The 13030-nt window shown below is 43.2% G+C and overlaps 1 protein-coding gene across 1 annotated transcript in view; it reads left to right on the plus strand.

The window, feature by feature from the left end:
- The window catches only part of LOC115085365 (lipoxygenase homology domain-containing protein 1), a 462471-nt gene that overhangs the window by 181687 nt on the left and 267754 nt on the right, over positions 1 to 13030 (plus strand). The gene's annotated exons all lie outside the window — the stretch shown is intronic.

Consider the following 13030-nt stretch of genomic DNA (forward strand, 5'->3'; position numbering starts at 1 on the left):
GTAAGGTAGCAAAAGTTCTTTGGTATTGCTATCTTGAACTCATCCACTCCAGATGCTGAATTCCTGAAAAAGAGCAATTAGAATAAGAGATTGTCAGCAATATTTATTTGGATGCCCAAGGTGTGCCTTGCTTGGGCTGTCATATTTAGTAGGGATGTGCAGCAGGGTCGGATTCGTCCCATTCGGGATTCGGATTCATAGGGGCCCAAATCCATTGCATCCGTTCTCGGGGGCCCCCGATCCATTCATATGTCAAAAATACATTTGTTCCCCCCAAAAAATCCCATCCCAACCCTTTAAAGTTATTTATCTACAAACCCCTCCCCCAAGACGCCAAAAGTACCTGGTGGTCCAGTGGGGTTCCAGGAGCGATCTCCTGCACTCAGGCTGTCAGCTGCTGGTATTCAAAATGGTGCCGATAGCCCCTGTGACATAGTAAGGGCAAAGGCTATCGGCGCCATTTTGAATACTTGCGGCCGACGACCCGCGTGCAGGAGATCTCTCTAGGACCCCCGCTGGACCACCAGGGACCTTTGGAAAGTCTTGGGGGGGACTCCTGACCCCCCCAATAGCCGATAGCCTTTGCCCTTACTATGTCACAGGGGCTATCGGTGCCATTTTGAATACCGGCAGCCGACAGCCCGAGAGCAGGAGATCGCTCCAGGAGCCCCGCTGGACCACCAGATACTTTTGGCAAATCTTGGGGGGGGGTCAGGAGGGTGGGGGGGGCCTATTTGTTGGTGATCCGTTGTATTCGTGGAGGTTCGCCATACGTTTCGGAACCCCCACGAATACAACGAATATGGCATATACATTGTGGATTCACAATACGTCGAAAACGAATGCACACCCCTAATATTTAGTGGCAGGCACCAGAATATGAGACTTCTTAATGTACAAGCTACCCTGACCATTGAACCAATTGTCCTTATTGAACAATGCTAGCAACAATTTGTCTTATAAACCATCTGCTTTCACAGAAAATACATGTCCCATTTGTATGAGACACCATTGTAGGCAAGGAGTTTCCATAACATGATGTTTCCATCAATATCTATAACTAGTTTGGGGCCACATTAGGGATGTGCTTTCATTTAAAACAAATGGGTAAAATGCAATTAATGATTCAATTTTTTTCAGTTGTAGACCCCCCAAATAAATGGAGGGGGTCTCAAAAATTTGAAAAAATGTTTGTTTCATTTGTTTATATTTCCCATTCATGTCAATGACAAATTCAAGTCTATGGTTGTGCATTGCTGATTAAACAAACAATTGGTAACTATAGCAACCAACTTTTCCCTGAGTGACATCACTCCCTCCTAGGAGCCGAGGCAGGAGATCATATGGAGGACAGATAATAGTGAACCAATTTTTTAACTACCCTTTAGCTTCCATATGGATCAAGTGATGCTGACATTTTCCTACTGAAAGGTCTGCGCATGTGCAAGAAACTCACTATTTTCTCTCTAGCAATTGATAGAGAAGGAACTGTTTTTGAGAAGCTCTCTGGGAGTTCATAAAAACCTTTAAAAAGTTGACTTTGGCACTGTAAAGGGTTGTTTATGATCTTTTCTGCTATAGTTGTCTCACCCACTGTGGCAGAAAGAGAGAGGCAGTGGCATTGCTTACTTATTCTGTTAACTGGGGGAGGATAGGAGTAGAGCAGAGATTGAAGCATTTCTTTGTTTATGTTTGTCTTAATGTCTGGCATAGCACAATGCAGTGCCATGAGGCTAGCAGACATTGAAGTGAAGAAGAGTTTTGCTTGGCTGCCAGCCTTTTTTATTCTGTTTATAGTATTTTTTCTGTGTGTGAAAAAGGAGTTAATCAGCTGGGTACACACACACACATATAAAAAAATACACACTGTATCCATGTATGTATATGTTTATGTGTGTATGACAGGCCTTTTTGCACACATTAAATTGGTATTGTAAGTGGCTGTTTAGTATCAATAAATTAAATTCATTTGTGATAGCAAAACCTCCAGTTGGCATTTCAAATTCCATCATGCCAATTAGAGAAAAGGGCAAAGCAGTGAAAGGCAGGGGAGACAATTTGCTGCTGAGCCAGCTCAGCCTAGTAGTAGCAACTGCAAGGGGAAAAAGAAGCAGCTCTCCACTAAACTGAAAAGGCACTTTATTAGCCAGAGTGAAAGCCAGCTCAAGATAGCAGAAACTGAAATTTGGAGAGCATGTGCCACCATAGCTTGTTTCTCTATCTCTTTATTAGAGTAGAGGGAAAAGGAGGGAGAGCTATCCAAGGCTGATATATATATTTTTAATTTATTTGTGGGCTTTTATATATCGTCATGGCTGGTTTGCCATTACAACGGTTTACAAAAGTGTTAGCAGGTTAACATATCAACGTGTTCATATTCAAAGAAACAATATACAATTACAGATTTAAGTTAGATAGTACAATATGTTTTGTGAGAGATTATAGTAATGTTATGGTTGGGATGGTTGTCAAGCTTCTTAGAGTTGTGTGAATCAGAAAGTGTAAAATTTGCTTGTAGTATTTAATGTGTCCTTGTCTCGTTTGGTTTGATGGTTGTGAAACCAGATGTATGGTTTTCATTGAGTATCTAAGTAGGCTTTGGTGAATAGCCATGTTTTTAGGTCCTTCTTGAAGGTTTTTAGTTTGGGTTGTGTTCTTATTTTAATTGGCAGGGAGTTCCATAGCTTGGGGCTTCCAATGGATATGGCTCTTTCTCAAATTGTGATGAGTCATGTGGTTCGAGTGAGAGGAATGTTTAGGAGGCCTTTGTTTGTCGAGCAAAGGGCTCATTTTGGGGAGTGTAGTACAATCGTTTTAGATAACCAACTGGTTTGCAGTCCTATGATTGTTTTGTGAAGAATTGTTAGTATTTTGTAGTCTATTCGATATTTAATTGGGAGCCAGTGCAGCGCCATGAGGGATGGGGTGATATGGTCATGTTTTTTGTTCCTGTTAGTATTCTAGTGGCTGCGTTCTGTAGGATTTGTAATGGACAGATTGTGGCGAGGGGTAGGCCGAATAGTAAGGAGTTGCAGTAGTTGAGGTTGGAGAAAATTAGTAGTTCTAACACTGTTCTGAAGTTGTTTTGAAAATGGAAGAGTTTGAGTCATCTTAGGGTTAGTAGTTTGGGGTATCCTTCTTTTAATTTGTTAGTGATGTGGATCTTGAAGTATAGTTCACTGTCGATATTGATTCCTAGGTCTCTTGCATGTGAGACTGGTGAAATTGAGGATTTTGGGTTCTCCATTTTGAGTGGTGTTGTAGTAGGTCGGAAATTATGAGTATCTTTTTCACTATGGCCTGTGCGTTAAATAGAATGAATGATAGGAGAATGTGTTTGCAGTAGATCTTATGGTTGCTGTGTGTAATGTTTAAGTTGTGGTACTCACTTTCAGTCTTTGTTTTTCTTCGTCTTTCGTTTCTTGACATTATGGTGGGTTCTTCCCTGTTGGTGCATTTGTTGCTGTTGTTGAATTGGAGCGTGTGGTTCAACATATTTTTCATGTTGTGTGCTGCTAGTAAACAGGATGGTGTAACGGTGTGCAGCAGGGTTTGCAGGAAGGGTTCACAGGAAGGGTTCACACAAGGGGGCTGCACAAAGGGGCACAACAAGGGGCAGGCCCCTTAGTTGCACTCCTTCAGTGAGCGCCACCCGGCGCACGGCGCCTACGGCTCACTGGTCGGCCTTTAAACTTGTCCCTTGTCGCGTCCGATGACATGTTGTTCTGTGGTCGGCAGCTTCGGTAGTGGGAGGCGGTCCAGTCGGCTCGATCGTGGGCTTCAGGGGGCTCGCAGGCCTCAGGTTGGTGCCTTGTGGAGAGCTGGTAGGTGCAGGGCCATTCGGGAGTCCTGGAAGGGCTCCGGGTGCTGGTTTCCGGTGAAAGGGGCCATGCTGCTCACCGGCCGGCCTTTAAACTTGTCCCTTGTTGCGTCCGAAGACGTATTGTTCTGTGGGCGGCAGCTTCAGTAGTGGGAGGCGGTCCGGTCGGCTCAATTGCGGGCTTCAGGGGGCTCACAGGACTCGGGTCGGCACCTCTTGGACAGTTAGTAGGTGCAGGGCTGTTTGGGAGTCCTGAAAGGGCTCTGGGTGCTGGTTTCCAGCAAAAGGACTGGGGCAGAGGCATGGACAAGGGCAGCAGAAATGCAACAGTCAAAATCAGCAGCATACTCCTCAACCTCTAGGACTATTGTTTTTGAGGCAGTATTTTCATCAGCTTATTCTGAGGAAGAATCTTGTCTGGGGTTCCAATTAATCAGAAATTGAAGAGCTATTAGCAGAAGAAAATTTGGGAGGTTTAGTCAATAGCATCTTAGCTTCTAGTGAGGTGATGGGGGAGATAGATGATACTGAATGGTGTTGAGACTAATCACCAGAAAGAGCAGGCAGTGCAGGTAGAGACCATGAGAAATGCTCTTGGCCATTTTCCAAGGGTCCACCCTCAACCTCAACTCCAGTGCCAGAATCAGCCCCCAAGGATGCAGAGAAGAAATTGTGTAAGACATCCTTAGTTTGGAGGCACTTTAAAATGAAGAAGGACCCTCATTTTGGTCAGAATATTCCCTGTAGTAAGGGCATCAGTTGAGAGAAACTACTGGGGCATCTGATAAATGCTGGTATTCAGCATCACCTGCAGAGGCAGCACTTGCTAGCATTGGAATCAGGTAAGGGTGGCATTATTAACCTGGGGATCCCTTCTGCCACTCAAAGTAAAAGCTAGAGGAAAGGAGTTAAAATTAACTTTTCTCCAAGCTGATACAGCAGTCAGGGGCAGGTCAGGAGCCCCCTGCCATGCATTTGCAGCAACAAACTACCAAAGAAGGAATGGGGTGGTGTTGTGTATCACTTTCTTGGAGCAAGAAGGATGCAACATCAAAAGTAGTAAGGAATCTATTGGGGAAATTATTGTACTTGATGACCAGCCACTGCAGGTAGTGGAGAACATGGGCTTTAAGTATTTGCTGCAAGTGTTATTCACTAATTACAAAGTGCAATCCAGGAGGGTTATTCCCACTCTATATAACCAGCACCATAGTTACATACAGCTGCCTAAGACAGAGAGGAGTAGCATGCACTTCACCAGTGATATATGGAACAGTGTGAATGCTATGCATCCTTATCACTCCCTAATGGCACACTGGAGGAACCTAACTGAGGCAGGGGCATGCAGGAGCTCTAGTAGGAATCATGCATCAGGGAGCAGGTAGGCTGCACACCTAGGTGATGGATAGCCCTCATTCCTTATGCAATATTCTATCAACCATAAGAAAGATGCTGGAAGATTGGCAGATAGACCAAAGAGGTAAGAGTCTTCAGGCAGGTTTCTTTGTGAGAGACAGTGAGAAAATATGATAAGGACAACAGATAATTGGGGCTTTCAGAGAATCCACTCATGATTGGGTAGTGATGAGGCAGGTGATACAAATCCTACAGCCCTTCAAGGATACAATGGAAGATCTGAATTTCAGATATGTCACCCTGGATGGGGTCATCACCAAAGTAAGTTAGAGGGTTGTCATTTGTAAGAGGGAATGGAAGCAGAGATAGTGTAGTTTGTGGATTCCTTGCAGCTGCAAGTGCTAGTGATCCTGAAACCTCTAACAGAAAACAATGCATACGTGCTTGCCACATTTGTGATCCGGGGGAGAAAGGAAGTCTCACCCTCCAGTCCCAGCATCTCACATACATGAATGAGATATTGGCAGCTAGGGTGTGTGAACAGGAACACTAATGGCAGAGGCACAGTGGGGATATAGCACAGGAAGGGGTGGCCACCCTAGAGAGTAGTGCAAGTAGGAGCAGCATCCTTTCAGCTACCATGTCCTCCCCCACTTCAATATGCTAAAGCCACGCTGTCTGCAAAACCCATCTCTCCTAACACAGGCTATAGCTAAAGCAGCTGGCAAAAGAGCCCATCCTTTCACTACAGCAAAGGATACGACAGCAGAAATTTTTGTGGCACACTATCTCACAGAGCCCATCGAGAACATAGACACAGATGCAGTGGCATATTGGGTACACAAATTTGCAGTGTGGCCAGACCTAGCCAAGGTGGCTCAGCACTATCTTTTCTACCCACAAACCAGCGTACCTAGTGAATGTGCCTTCTCAATGGCAGGGACAATGTGAGTCCTCAGCTTTCCAGGCTAGTGCCAGACTTGTTATTTTTGAAAATCAATCTGCCTTTGATGGACTTTCCAGAATTTCTGCACGAGTGAAAGATGACTGAATGTAACTTGGAGGACTTGTTGCCTCCTTGTCTAGCTACCATGCATCCAATGTACTACCTTCTGTGTCTTGCTGCCATTCTGCCTACCTGTAATGCCCCTGTTGTATCACCTTATGGATCTTGCTGCCATGCCCTAGATGTACCAGCTTAGAGACTCACTGCTACTATACCTAGCAGCCATGGCCCTGATGTACCACTTTGGGGTTCTTCCTGTGGCTCTGCCTATCTGTCATGCCAGTGATGTACCTTCTTGTGAATTTTGATGCTTCTGTGTTGCTTGCTGCTTGGATCCCAGCCTAGTTCTCTCACCCTTCTTCTTTCTTTGGTGTTTTGTTCCCAAAATAAAATTATGGAAAAAGAAAAAATATAAGTTTTTCTTCCTATCCTACTTCTTTTCTGATTCTTCAATTTATAGTTTTGTTTACCCTTCTACAGTCCCAGCCTAGTTCTCTCATTGTTTCTTTCTTGGTTATACTGGGGTGTTTTGTACCCAGAATATAAATGTGAAAAATGGAAAACAAATAGAAGTTTATTTATTTAAAAATCTTGCAGACCACAAAATTCCATGCAAACAATAACTTCCCACCCCATCTCTTTTTTTGTTTTCTATCTTGCTGTCTAGGCATTTGTAGTGTTTGCAATTGCCTGTACCATGTTTAATCAATATATTTTAGCTTTACAATTACTACATTTATTCAAGTAACAGATGGAACCATAAATGATTTCATGAGCCATTCACAGTTTCACTGTACCAACCATGCATGGCTCAATTATAATTTTTGACAAAAAAATATGCTACTGGTAGGGTCAACCATATAGCCATGCTTCTGGTTTGGTCAGACATTGCTGCAGTTTTGCATATACTGGATGAGTGTCCTCTCTCTTCTCTCTAATGGCAGGCAGGGTCTTGGCACATCTGAGAACAAAAAGGGGGAGCTGTCTCATCCTCCCCCAGTTTGGGGAGGGGGGTGATCTCATGCTCTATAGAGAGATCAGTGACAAAAACTGGAAGAACATCCACATGCAAGGCATTGACCCTCTCCTCACCCTGGCTTCCAGGAGAAGGGGCCAGACCCACACCTGTTCTTGGGCCCCTAGTTTAGTTGTCAGATCAATCAGCCTTGCCATGCTGAAGACACACCCCTGGTGAGGACTTCCTGCACCATATGACAAAATCCTCTGGAGACATTTTAAAGGGAAGCTATTTTTGGTATCTTAGGGTGATTCCCCCTCTTTTCCAACATTTATTTTTTGGCTCTTTCCAAATCCTATTCACCTATGGGATTTGGAAAGAACCAACAAGCTACTGATGCTTTGCATGCTTGCTGCATCACTCCTTGGGTCCTTCAAACCATTCCTTGTACCATTTTTCCCCTTCTGGTGCCTTTTGCTAATGATATGATTTTTCCTTTCACTTAGGCCTGGAGGTACACCTTGGGGGTTTTCAGTCACTTTTCTTGCTGCTTGGCTCTGCTCCTACCATTTCTGTTTTTAATCACCAGCGCCACTGCTGCTGCTGCCGCTCCAAGCCAATCTTGGTACCTTAGGGTGCTTCCTCTTTTGTTCCAATCCTCTTTCCCCTACAGCACTTGCCAACTCTTAGTCTTGTGCAGGGCATTCAATGCTTTGCATAGGCCTTACCCACCCAGTTATCTTTACAGTTTCATGCCCTCTTGCACATTTTCTTCAAACTCCATTCCTTTATCATTCTTGTGATTATTAGTCTCATCCAGTATTTAGCTTTTTATGGGCTATACCATAGCAAAAGGCAAGAGTTGCAGATGTGCACCACCTAGAACCAGCACTGCACTCTTCCATGATTACTGCTTCTGAGGAAATTGTGGCACTATTTGCAAAAACTGATTCAGAAGAAGACTCATGTCCTGGATTCCCTGAATCATAGGATATTAAACATCTAGTGGCTAAGGAGCATTTGGTGCCTCTAGTTAATAACTTATTAGCCTTCACTGAAGACAAACCTCAAGCCTGAACAGTCAGTTCCTTTTCATATTGATGTCATATGAAAATAACACTAGGCCTCCTCCAGGGATTTACTTGGCTTCTCCCTGCCTAGGGCTTTTTTTCCATTTTAGTTGGTGCCCTTTGCCCCTTATTTGGAGCCACTCTGGGTGACTACGTTCTACCTCTAATGATGCTTTGGGGTCTTCTTGCCACTCTTTTTACTTGCTTTAGCCCTATATCACTGCCTTGGGGGAAGGGATTTCTGTCTTTCTTAGTGCTGTGCTCCCTCTTTCATGATGTCTTGAGCTGTTCCTGTCACACTTGATGTTACTTTGTTCTTCTTGTAGAGCCTTGGGTTTTTTTCATGCAGCTGTTTTTATTCCCTTTGTTCCTCTTTCAGAGTCTTGGGATGTTCTGGCCACTCTTGCTGCTGCTTTTCCCCTCTGATGATGGTCTTGGAGAACTCTTGCCAATGCTGGTACTGTTTTTGTCCTTAGGCTCTTCATACCACTTTTGGTGCCACATTGACATAGTCTTATTACATTGGTATACCTTCCTTCTTTTGATGATGTCTACCCACCAGTTTCATTAGAATTTATTAGAAAATGCCAATTTGGGGGTCCTAATATATTTTGAATAAGAATAAAATGTTACATTTTGGGGTGCATTCATCAGGTTCTGTTGATCCCCACAGTTGACCTGTAAACATCCTATTACTGCAGTCTTGAGGCATCAATATTCACATGTCAGACCTGCACCCTAAAAGTTTTCAAAGGAGAGTCATTGTAATTGTTAACTGTGACCTCTAGGTAGCCACATAGAAGACCAATGACCTACATAATTGAAATGAATGGCTTCTGTCTAGCTTGGAGTTGCATAAACAACCCATATTCACTACCAGCAGATAAGTGCATCACAAACAATTATGCTTTTCATACCATAAATGGATATGTATATGTATTTATTTATTTATTTAGGCATTTTGTATACTGCCACTCCAATGTAAGATCACAACGGTTTACAAACTCAGCTTTCAGTTACTGGGTCAACATTCCTATTCTCTCACTAGCACTAACTCGTATGCAATAATGGAATGTAAACACGAATCAACCAACCTCAAACCCTCTCTCACTAATTCCTGCTGAATATTTATCATACTATTACCATTCACAACTGTGTCATATTTATTCATTTGATTACCTATGTACCGTTTCATAGTCTTATTTTTTCACTTGCTATTCTAATGTATCAATAGGCTGAAATGTAAATATTGTGCTGTTCAATTTCTCCCCTTCCATCCCAAGTTTATTTTCCTTGTTTTTTGTAACTTTCCCTCTCCCTTTTTCTGATTCACTGTATTTAAAGTTCAAGGTTCTTATTGAAAATATTGTTTTTTACGTTACGTTATGCTTTACACTCCTTGTTATTTGTAAACCGGGTTGATGTGATGCCTATCATGAAACTCGGTATAACAAAAACAATAAATAAATAAATAAATAAATAAATAAATAAATATTCTGTTTCAATATTATTATTCTAGGTCAAAATAACAGCAAATACATTTTCTAGGTCAAATTTTACATAATCTAGTTCATCTCAGCAGCAAATGCATGTTCTGGGTAGATACATCAACAACAAGAACATGGTAACCTTTTTTATAAGCTATCATTTGCTCTATGCAACCTGGCCTGTAATCTTTTTTTTTTTTTTTTTCAAATGTTGATATAGAAAGCTCCTTTTCCCACCAGCATGGTGACTCCAGCGCCTTGGGGGCTTCACCCCATTAGCACACACTTGCTCTGCCCAAGCCTTTAGTATAGTGAAGAAGAGCAGTGGGGAGGGAATGTCTCTGACTGGGTCTTTCCCACTTAACCTCCCTTCACGTACTCTTCTCTATCCGAGTCTTTCACTCTTCTGACATACTGCCTCCCCCTTGTACCATTCGTAAGAAATCTAGGTGTAGTATTAGACCAACACCTCAACTTTAAACCCCATATCAAATCACTTCTAAAAGGGGGATTCTTTAAACTACACATTCTCAAAAAAATAAAACCCCTCCTCCACGCCAAAGATTTCCGTCTAGTTTTGCAGTCCACCATTCCATCGAAATTGGACTACTGCAACTCCCTCCTCATAGGCCTCCCTTACTCTACCATCAAACCCTTACAAATCCTGCAAAGCTCCATGGCAAGAATAATCACCGACGCCCGAAAAAGAGAACATATCACCCCAGTCCTAAAGGATCTGCATTGGCTCCCCATCCCCTTCCGCATAAAATACAAAACCCTCACCGTTCTCCACAATATACTCTATAGCAACAACCCCGCCTGGCTCAAGGAAATGCCATGCTTCCGCGCTTCCAATCGTCCTTCCAGAGCCACCTTAGCTGGCACCCTTCACACCCCACCACTCAAAATTGCGCATCTTGCCTCCACCAGAGATAGAGCATTTTCCATAGCAGGACCCACCCTATGGAACTCACTCCCCACCTCCCTCCGCCTCGAACCCTCCCTACTTAACTTCAAAAAAGGCATCAAAACATGGCTCTTTCTGCAGGCCTACCCTGACTCTGACCAAACCTAATCCTCCCTGCCCCCCCCACACCGCCACCCCACGTCCTACCACTCCCCCCTCCAAGTAAAGGTTAAATATGCAAACATTCGAAATGTAAAGATTTTGTTAATGCTGTTACTCCAGTAAGAATATTGTTAAGACCGTTATCTCAGTTCCTATCTACTTTTAACTCCTCTCCTACTCTTGCTTTTCACACCCCTCAGGCTCTAGCTTTCCCCCCACCCCCGCTCTCTCCCTTTTCCTCCTCTGCTCCCCTTCCCCCTTCCCGGTTATTTGTAATTTCTATTTCCTTTTTTCTATGAGTTTATTGTGAACCGGTATGATGTGACCCACGAATATCGGTATATTAAAAGTTCATAAATAAAATAAATAAATAAATAAATAAGGAGAAGGGAGGGATACCAATGCAATGTCCCTATTATCACAAACAGGTGGGAATCCGGAGGCCTTGAATCCAGGAGCCTGTGTTTGGCTGTCCTGTAACCCTCTGAGGCTGAAGACAGGCATTACAGCATGAGACTCATCCAGTGGAAACCAATGAATCAGTAATTTAGATCAAATTAAATGTAAAACTGAGGCTGGTGGCAGAAAATGCTGCCAGAAAAATGATAAAAAGCTTCAATAACAATGTGGCAATACAAGGAGATCTGCAATGAAGGCGAATAAAGTAGATCTGAACTACAAACAACTGAAAGAGCTAGCATAGAACTGTGAGAGACAATACAGAAATATCTATGTGAAGAAAAAACACAGCAGGACTAGCTTCCATGCAGGCAATCATAATTAATCTGAACAAAATCTGCCTATTGCCAAGATGAAAACCAAACAAATGAGAGATAATTGAGCAAAGGTGGTCAACTCCAGACATCAAGAACAAGAACCATGAACTGGCCTGATTTTCAGGATGTCCACAATGACTATGCATGGGATAGATTTGCATAAAAAGGAGGCAGCCTTGCAAATTTGCCTCATGCATATTCATTAAAGTTATTCTGAAAATCAGGCTTGTTTGTAATTCTTTAGGACCAGCATTGGCCAGCCCTATAGTATAGTATGGAAGACCACTGAAGATCCTTAAACCATTAGGAAAATAAAGGAAACACACATAGAGGAAATTTCAGAAAGTGGGGAGTTGGCAATGTCTCTCCATCAGATTTGGAGAAGCACAAGGAGGAATGTGCAGCAAGGATTCATGGCTATTATGTGCAAACCCTTCTTCCCCTGAACTTAGTCCCAAGATATTGACACAGAGCATGCCTAGAGATGATGACCCACTAGAATGCTCTGGAGACACACAAGCATCTTTCCCTCCATGCACTCCTGCACATGGCATCTTTACCCTCATTGGAGCTCCTGGCCTGCACTAGCAAAGGCGACAAGGAGAAGGAGGTGAACTACAAAAAAACACCAAGATCTCTTTGCCAAGGCTGGAGTAAGGCACATCACATACTACACCAAGTGAAAGACACAGGGACAAAACCTCACCTTCTGATCTTGGCCAGTCCTTACAGATTGGCCAAATCATTGCCCAGGCCATTCTTCTGAAAGTAGTGACAAAGCAACACGTCCCGCATTTCTACCCAGCTGAATCCCTGATAAGCAGCTGTCCCATGCTTCCTCCAGCACAAGGGTCAGCACAATGGGAGCTGCCACTAAGAGTGTTGCCACACTACAAATGTCCTAAGTGCCCATCATCTGAAGAATGCTCATTGTGGACAAGAAAAGCAAAAGGTGGTAGTGGCATGATCAAATTTTTGTGAGCTAAGCAGCTAGGAGAGGCTGCTGCTCATACTATGCTCATACTATGCTCATACTGCTGCTCATACTCATACTAAGACCTGTTTCTGACCAGGCCTAATCACTACCACAATTCCTTATGTTCCTACAGGCCCTGGATTTTCTTTTCTGACAAAAGCTGCAGGACAAAGGAAGAGAATGAGGGGCAGTCTTGTTATGATTCATCTCTATGCACGGACCTGTGGAATTCTTTACCATAAAAGACTATCTCATATGTTTCTCTGTGGTCTGCATGATCTGGACACAGTCAGAATAAAATATGTTCTATATACAACTTTTTCTCTTTGAGCTCATAAGTGACTCTATCCAGGTAGTTGCAGAATTTATATACTAAGTCCACCATATGACTTGAATCCTTATCCATCTTGGCTAATTACAGCTTATAGAAGTCAAAGCTTGTGTACAGGGCTGGAGAGAGCAGGAATTAGGTCCGTGCCAGCTAAGAAAAGTAGGCCCCCTATGTAAGGTTC

Source organism: Rhinatrema bivittatum, chromosome 2, assembly GCF_901001135.1.
Source record: "Rhinatrema bivittatum chromosome 2, aRhiBiv1.1, whole genome shotgun sequence".
Taxonomy (NCBI): Eukaryota; Metazoa; Chordata; class Amphibia; order Gymnophiona; family Rhinatrematidae; genus Rhinatrema; species Rhinatrema bivittatum.